The sequence below is a fragment of the Hevea brasiliensis genome, chromosome 8, assembly GCF_030052815.1.
Source record: "Hevea brasiliensis isolate MT/VB/25A 57/8 chromosome 8, ASM3005281v1, whole genome shotgun sequence".
In the NCBI taxonomy this organism is placed as follows: domain Eukaryota; kingdom Viridiplantae; phylum Streptophyta; class Magnoliopsida; order Malpighiales; family Euphorbiaceae; genus Hevea; species Hevea brasiliensis.
Window position 1 is genome coordinate 32,831,536 of NC_079500.1, and position 9,276 is coordinate 32,840,811.

Below are 9,276 nucleotides of genomic sequence, written 5' to 3' on the forward strand. Positions count from 1 at the left end.
TTGACTATATGGCTTTTTAGCCACACTGTTTGCACACCGGGAGACACTTTGTGACCGATGGTGTGACGGCTCAAGGTACTAGGTACCCAGTGCCAGTATATCCGTTTATCCAGTCTGGTCAGTGTATAGGCTACACGGGCAGTTAATTTAAGCACTATTAAATTCAAATAGCTAAATCCAGTCTTCTGACATACAGCACCACCAAAATTAGCAAAAATAAAAGGTTAGTAAATAAAAGTAGAATCAACAACTGTAAAGAATATCGATGTCATAAATTCATAAACAATTCATTTACTTTATTTTAGTGTATTTTTCTTTATATTTAACACCACTAAGTAAAATTGCTTAGCGCGTTGCTTTTGTAACGCGTAGGTATTGGAGACACAGCTAGGAAGCCCAGCAGACCTACGACCGGGTGAGACATCAGATCTGCGTAGGAGTCCAGAGTCATCTGCACTACACTGCATATATGGTAGGACTTAGGATCTTATGTAATGACTATCAGTTGTATTTTGACATTTTATTATGTAATATGTATAGTTATCATAAAACTTTAAAGTTTGTAATAATTTGTATATATTAAACTCCTATGGATAGCGTTTTAATGAATGTAAAATATGATGGACTGTATTTTGAAATTATGAAACTGTGTGACTGAAAAATTAGTTGGTTGGTTGAAGTTATCTAATTGAACTATTTTTAACAGGTTTAGAAGTACATTTTGTTCAAAATACAGACGGCACCATGCCAGATTTTTATTACCATTTTTGAAATACTGATTTTATTAAAGTATGAAAATAGTATCAGCATGTTATGAATATTACATAAAAGACTTCTTAAAATCAAATTGAGTTCAGGAAATGAGTTGATTACAGACTAGGTGCTCCGGCACGCCGTGTAGCACCCCTTGCTCGACTATACTGTAGACTGGCAAGGGGTGTTACATTTAGTGGTATCAGAGCACGGTTTAGGCATTTCTGGACCTAGATAGATTGCATATCATGCATTGCATTGTAAGTGTTAAGATGATTCTAATGCATATCTTTTGATTTGTTTTGTTATTTTGATCAGAATATGGACTCCACATCACAGAGAGCGGTCGATGAGGAGGTGGAGAGTCATGCTCCATCTATGACTGAACCAGGAGACAAGAGGGAACTTGCTCCACCAGTACCAAATGCACCAGCCACATTTCAGTAAATGGCTGAGTTCTTTAGACAGATGGCAAGAGTTATGCCACCACCACCACCTCCACATCAAAAATCTCATATGGAGAGACTCAGGAAGTTTGGAGTAGTGGATTTTCTAGGTAAAAGGGAAGATGATTCTGTCACAGCTGAAAACTGGTTGGACAGAACTAGAAGAGTCTTGAAACAACTTCATTGTACTCCAGAGTAGAATTTAGAAGCTGCTGTATCACTACTACAAGATGATGCATACCAATGGTGGGATACAGTAACTAGTGAGGTGCCACCAGAATAAATAACTTGGGATTTCTTTCTCACTAAGTTCAGAGAGAAGTATGTGGGCAGTGTATACCTAGAAGAGAAAATAAGGGAATTTATTACCTTACACTAGAGACAGCTGACAGTGGCTGAATATGAAAGAGAATTTATCAGACTGAGCCGTTATGGGCAGGAAATAGTCCCTAATGAGGCCGAGAGATGCAAGAGATTTGAGGAATGACTCAATAATAACATTAAAGTAATGATTACAGCCTTGGGGATTACAGAGTTTGCCAAGTTAGTGGAAGCCGCACTGAAGGTTGAAAAAGTTAGAATAAATGAGCAGAACAGAAGGGACAGACAGTAGAAAAGAGGTCAGGGTCAGACCAGTACATTTTCTGCCCCTAGTAAGAAATTCAGAGGTTTACCTACTCAGAGTTTCAGTAGAGCACCAAGTCAGGGTAAGTCACAGAGGCCCAAATCTCAGTTTGCACTAAGGAGAGGCCAGTCCACACCTTCAGTGGCTAGCTCTCCAGGGATAGGGTTCAGGGGACCAGCCCCAACAGTATCTGTTGCTTGCCCACATTGCCAAAAATGGCATAAGGGGAAATGTTGGAGAATGATAGGGGTTTGTTTATGGTGTGGGTCTACAGACCACCTAATCTAAGATTGTCCGCCCAGAACTACTACATCCACTCCGATATCAACTGATAGGCCTGCCCCTCTAGCTCCAAGGGGTAGAAAGCCGGGTAAGGCTGAGGCTGCCGGTACTTCACAAAAACCTGTATCAGAGTCTGTGGAGAGAGCAGAAGGTAGAAAACCAGCCAGAGCCTATGCTATAAGGGCACAGGAGGAACAGGATGCTCCAGATGTCATAAAGGGTACGCTCCTCCTCTATAATACTTCTGTGCATGCATTAGTGGATCCTGGATCTACTCATTCATATATTTGTATCAAGCTGCCCGTAGAAAAAGGAATACTAGTAGAGAAAAGTGACCAAGACATCTTGGTCACAAATCCACTTGGCCACAGTGTGGTAGTAAACAAGGTATATAAGGGTTGTCCATTGAAGATTGAAGGGAAAGAGTTCTCGGAAGACTTAATCGAACTGCCTTTTTATGAGTTTGACGTGATTTTGGGAATGTACTGGTTATCCCATCATCATGCAATGGTAGATTGTAAATTGAAGAGAATCTCTCTGAAAACTGCTGAGAATGAAGAAGTAATAGTTGTGGGTGAAAGGACAGATTTCTTATCCAATATCATCTCAGCTACAGTTGCAAGGAGATGGATGAGAAAAATGTGTGAAGCCTATCTGGCACATGTAGTTGACACTAGGCAGGGTAAACTTAACTTGTCTGACATACCCACAGTAAGGGATTTCTCTGAGGTATTTTTTGAGAAATTGCCTAGTTTGCCACCAAAAAGAGAAGTTGAATTTGCTATTGAAATTATGCCGGGTACAGCTTTAATTTCAATTGCTCCGTATAGGATGGCACCTGCTGAATTGAATGAGTTAAAAATCCAGCTACAAGAATTACTAGATAAGGGGTTCATATGCCCCAGTGTGTCACCATGGGGAGCTCTGGTACTATTTGTTAAGAAGAAAGATGGGACATTGAGGTTATGTGTTAACTACCGGCAGTTAAACAAAGTAACAGTGAAGAACAAGTATCCGTTGCCTAGAATTGACAATCTGTTTGATCAGTTGAAGGGAGCCAGTGTGTTTTCTAAGATTGATCTCAGATCAGGATATCATCAGCTAAGGGTTAAGGATGCATATGTGCTTAAGACTGCATTTAGAACCCGGTATGGGTATTATGAATTCCTGGTGATGCCATTTGGGTTAACAAATGCTCCAGCAGCATTCATGGACCTTATGAACCGTATCTTCCATCCATACTTAGATCGATTCGTGGTGGTCTTTATTGATGACATCTTGGTGTATTTCAAGGATAAAGCAGAACATGATGAGCATTTGAGAATTGTTCTACAGACTCTAAAAGAGAAGAAACTGTACGCCAAATTATCCAAGTGTGAGTTCTGGTTGAATGAGATTGCATTCCTTGGACATGTAGTATCAGCTAAAGGGATTAGAGTGGATCCTAAGAAGATTGAAGCAGTGATGGAATGGAAGCCTCCCAGGAATACAACTGAGATCAGAAGTTTCTTAGGGTTAGCTGGATATTATAGAAGATTTGTAAAGGGATTTTCCCTGATAGCTGCTCCAATGACCAAATTACTACACAAGAATATGAAATATGACTGGAATGATAAGTGTCAAGCTAGTTTTGAGAGGCTGAAGGCTATGTTGACAGAGGCATCAGTGTTAACACAGCCAGTGTCGAGAAAAGACTTCGTAGTCTACAGTGATGCCTCACATAATGGGTTAGAGTGTGTACTCATGCAAGAAAGGAAAGTGGTCGCATATGCTTCCAAGCAGTTAAGGCCACATGAAAAGAATTACCCTACTCATGATTTGGAGTTAGCAGCAATTATCTTCGCATTGAAGATATGGAGGCATTACTTGTATGAAGAAAAATGCTACATATACACAGACCATAAGAGTCTGAAGTATCTGCCAACCCAGAAGGAACTTAATTTGAGACAGAGGCGATGGATTGAATTCCTGAAAGATTATGATTGTGTAATTAACTATCACCCTGGGAAGGCAAACGTAGTCGTTGATGCCTTAAATAGAAAATCTATTGTAGCATTAAGATCTCTGAATGCCCAATTATCCTTAAATCATGATAGAGTTATTTTGGCTGAGTTCCAAGTGAAGCCGAATCTGTTACAATAGATACAGGATGGGCAGAAGACAGATGAGAAATTAATGGCTGTTATAGGCAAAATCACTGAGGGAAAGGAAACTGAATATGAAGTGAAAGAAAATGGGTGCCTGTACTATAAAGAAAGAGTGTGTGTACCAGATGATAAAGAGTTAAAAACCAGTATTCTGAGAGGAGCACATAACAGTGTGTATGCTATGCACCCAGGAAGCACAAAAATGTACTGTGATCTAAAACTTTAATACTGATGGTCAGGTATGAAGAAAGACATAGCTGACTATGTAACTAGATGCTTGACATATCAGCAAGTCAAAGCAGAATATCAAGTTCCATCAGGTTTATTACAGCCCATAAACATACCTGAATGGAAATGGAACCGAGTCACTATGGACTTTGTCAGTGATCTACCTCTCACTCAGAAGAAGCATGATACAGTATGGGTGATTGTGGATAGGTTGACCAAATCAGCACATTTTTTGTCAGTCAGAACTAAATACTCACTGGAAAAGCTAGCAGAATTGTACATCAGTGAGATAGTTAGACTACATAGAATTCCACTTTCCATTATATTTGATAGAGACCCGAGGTTTAAATGTAGATTTTGGAAGAAATTACAAGAATCCTTGGGCACACAATTCCATTTTAGTACGGCTTTTCATCCTCAGACAGATGGATAGTCAGAAAAAATAATCTAGGTAAATTTTAAAACTCATTGAGTTATTGCAAATAATAAATTGAATTGATAATGATAATAATAACTGAATATATGTGATAGGTCCTCAAGGATATGCTGAGGAGTTGTGTTATTGAGTTTGAGGGAAGCTGGGACAGATACCTTCCACTGGCAAAATTTGCATACAACAATAGCTATCAAGCTAGCTTACAGATGGCACCCTATGAAGCACTGTATGGGAGAAAATGCAAAACACCTGTATGTTGGACTAAATTAGGTGAAGATAAGCTAGTGGGGCTAGACCTGGTAAAACAGACAGAGGAAAAGGTGAAACTGATAAAGGCCAATTTGAAAGTTGCCTCAGACCGACAGAAATCTTATGCTGACTTGAAAAGAAAGGACATTGCGTATGAAGTTGGTGAGAAAGTATTTCTCAAAGTATCACCATGGAAGAAAGTATTGAGATTTGGAAAAAAGGGAAAATTAAGCCCTAGTTTTATTGGCCCATATGAAGTTATTGAACGTGGGGGACCAATAGCCTACAGATTAGCCTTACCACCTGAGCTGGAAAAGATACATAATGTGTTCCATGTCTCGATGCTCAGAAGATACAGATCATATCCTTCACATGTCATCTCAGCAGAAGAATTTGTGGTACAACCTGACCTGACATATGAAGAAGAATCGATTAAAATCTTGGCACGAGAGGTAAAAGAGCTCAGAAACAAGACAATTCCACTAGTGAGATAGTATAAAAATGAAAATTTCACCTTTTTATGGGAAGGATAACCCAAATGTTTATTTGGAGTGGGAGAGACAGGTGGATTTGATTTTTGAGTGCCACCATTATTCTGAAGAGAAGAAAGTGAAGTTAGCAGCTATAGAATTCAAGAGTAAGCAATTGTATGGTGGGACCAGTTGTTAAGTAGGATTAGGAGAAATGGGCAAAGAACCATGGAGACATGGGAAGAAATGAAGGAAATCTTAAGAAACAGGTTTGTACCACCTTACTTCCATAGAGAGTTACTTCAAAGGTTGCAAAAAGTCACTCAAGGTTCTAAGAGTGTTGAAGAATACTACAAAGCCATGGAGATAGCTTTTATTAGAGCTAATGTTGAGGAGGATAGGAAAGCTACTATGGTTTGCTTTTTAAATGGGTTAAATCCTGAAATTGCTAATATTATAGAGTTGCAACCTTGTGTGGAGTTGGAGGATATGCTACAAATGGCAATTAAAGTGGAGAAGCAACTAAAAAGGAAGAATGTGGCTAGATATGCACCAGCCAACCATTCGGCTCCTAGGAGTAATTGGAAGCTAAATTGGTCTAGTCCTTCAAAGGTGCAGAAAGAAGTTCCTAAATTCAAGAAAGAGAAATGAAAGGGAAAGGAGAAAGTAGAGGAGAAGAACATGGTAGTGCTTTAAATGTTTGGGAAATGGACATTATGCCTCACAATGTCTAAACAAAAGAGTGATGGTAATTGGGGAAAATGGAGAACTAGGAAGTGAAGAGTAAAGGAAGGAAGAATCACATGATGTTAATGAGCATAAGGATGATTGCTATGATAAGGGAGATCAGCCACCTGTGGATGGCAATATCCTTGTTACCATGTGCACCCTTAGTGCATAAGTGAGTATGGAGTGTGGTGATGAAATGCAAAGGGAGAACATCTTCCATACTAGGTGCTTGGTGAATAACAAGTTGTGTAGTGTGATTGTAGATAGTGGGAGTTATTGAAATGTGGCTAGTTCACTTTTGGTGGATAAGTTGGATTTGCCTACTACTACACATCCAAAACCATATGCTTGCAATGGTTGAATGATTGTGGCAAGTTGAGGATTACAAAACAGGTTATGGTGCCATTCACCATTAGTAAGTATCATGATGAGCTACTTTATGATGTTGTGCCTATGGTTGCTATGCACCTTTTGTTGGGCCATTCATGGCAATAGGATAGAAGTGTTGTGCAAGTATACGGTCACTAAGGAAGGCTGAACATACTCATTACTTCTTATGACACTAGCTCAAGTGCATGAAGATGAAATGAGGATTGAAGAAAAGAAAGATACTTAGAGAGAAAAACTTAGAGAGGTCGAGCTATTTAAGAGTGAAAAGAAAGAGAAGAGTGAAGAAAAAGAGAGAAAAAGAGAAACAAAAGAAAAGAAAATGAAAGCAAATGAAAGAAAGGAGTGCTCGGGGCAAAAGGAGAGTGGAGAGAAAAGAATGAGTTTGTATGTGAAAGAAAGAGAGGTTAGAGAGGCTTTACATTCAGAAAGATCTCGTTCTATACTTATGTACAAGGAGGTTAATTTATGTGTTGCTGACCTTAATTCACATTTGCTTAGTTTTGTCTCTTATACAGAAATATGAAGATGTCTTTCCAAATGAGTTGCCACCAGGATTGCCACCTATCAGAGGGATAGAGCAACAGATTGACTTAGTACCTGGGGCACAAATACCAAATAAACCAGCATATAGAACAAATCCTAAAGAAAAAAAAAGAGTTACAAAGGCAAGTGGAGGAGCTTATGGAGAAGGGCTATGCTAGGGAGAACATGAGCCCATGCGCCATACCTGTGTTGCTAGTTCCTAAGAAAGATGGGAGCTATCACATGTGTGTAGATTTTAGGGCCATTAATAAAATCACTATAAAGTATAGACACCCAATCCCTTGCCTTGATGATATGCTTGATGAGTTATATGGTGCATGCGTGTTTTCTAAGATAGATTTGAAAAGTGGTTACCACCAAATAAGAAGAAAAAATTGGTGATGAGTGGAAAACTGCTTTCAAAACTAAACATGGCTTGTATGAATGGATGTTGATGCCATTTGGGCTTACAAATGCTCCTAGCACTTTTATGCATTTGATGAATCATGTGTTGAGGAATTTCATTGGAAAATTTGTTGTTGTGTATTTTGATGACATTTTGATTCACAATAAGAACATGGATGAGCATTTGCATCATTTGAGACTTGTCTTTGATGTGTTGAGAAATGAGAAATTGTATGCAAATGTGAAAAAGTGTTCATTTGGCTTGGATAATGTTGTTGTTCTTGGTTTTGTTGTGAGTATTAAAGGTGTACAGGTTGATGATGAGAAAATCAAAGCCATTATAAATTGGCCAATTCCTAAGAACATGTATGAGGTTAGGAGTTTCCAAGGGCTAGCTAGTTTCTATAGGTGATTTGTGCCTAATTTTAGTACAATTGCTGCTCCTTTGAATGAATTGGTGAAAAAGAATGTTGCATTTGAGTGCAAAAAGAAGCATGAACATGCATTTTCTGAACTTAAAGATAGATTGTGTTATGCACCCTTGTTGAGTTTGCCTAATTTTGATAAGACTTTTGATATTGAATATGATGCAAGTGGTGTAGGAATTGGTGTGATTCTCATGGAAGAGAAATGACCAATAGCATATTTTAGTGAGAAATTGCATAGAGCTACCTTGAATTACTCTACTTATGATAAGGAGATGTATGCATTAGTTAGGGCCTTAAAAACTTGGCAACATTATTTATGGCCTAAAGAGTTTGTCATACATTCAAATCATGAATCATTGAAGCATATTAAGAGTCAAAATAAGTTGAGTAGAAGGCAAGCTAAATGGATTAAATTTGTGGAGTCATTTCCATATGTGATTAAATACAAGCAAGGAAAAGAGAGTGTTGCAGCTGATGCACTTTCTAGGAGACATACACTTTTGTCTACACATGATGCTAAATTAGTCTGTTTTGAGTTCATGAAAGATTTGTATGTTGATGATGCTAATTTTGGTAATGTATATGTTGCTTGTGAGAAAAGTGCATCTCAGAAATTTTATAGGCATGATGGATACTTATTTAAAGAGAATAAATTGTTTGTGCCTAAATGTTTTATGCCAGACTTACTTATTTTGGAGTCACATAATGATAGTTTGATGGGACATTTTGGAGTTTCTAAGACTTTAGACATATTGCAAGAACACTTCTTTTTGCCACATATGAGGAAAGATGTTGATAGAATGTGTTCTAGGTGTGTTTAATGTAAGAAAGCAAAGTCTAAAGTGATGCTAAATGGTCTTTATACACCTTTGCCTGTTCCTAAGGAATCTTGGACTGATATTTCTATGGATTTTATTTTGGGTTTGCCTAGGTCCAGGAGAGGTCATGATTCTTATTTGTGGTTGTTAATAGGTTTTCTAAGATGACACACTTTATACCATGTCACAAAACAGATGTGCCACATATATGGCTGATTTGTTCTTTAAAGAGATAGTCAGGTTACACGGTATGCCTAGGACTATAGTGAGTGATAGAGATGTTAAGTTCCTAAGTCACTTTTGGAGGGTGTTATGGGGTAAGTTAAGTACTAAACTATTGTTTTCTAC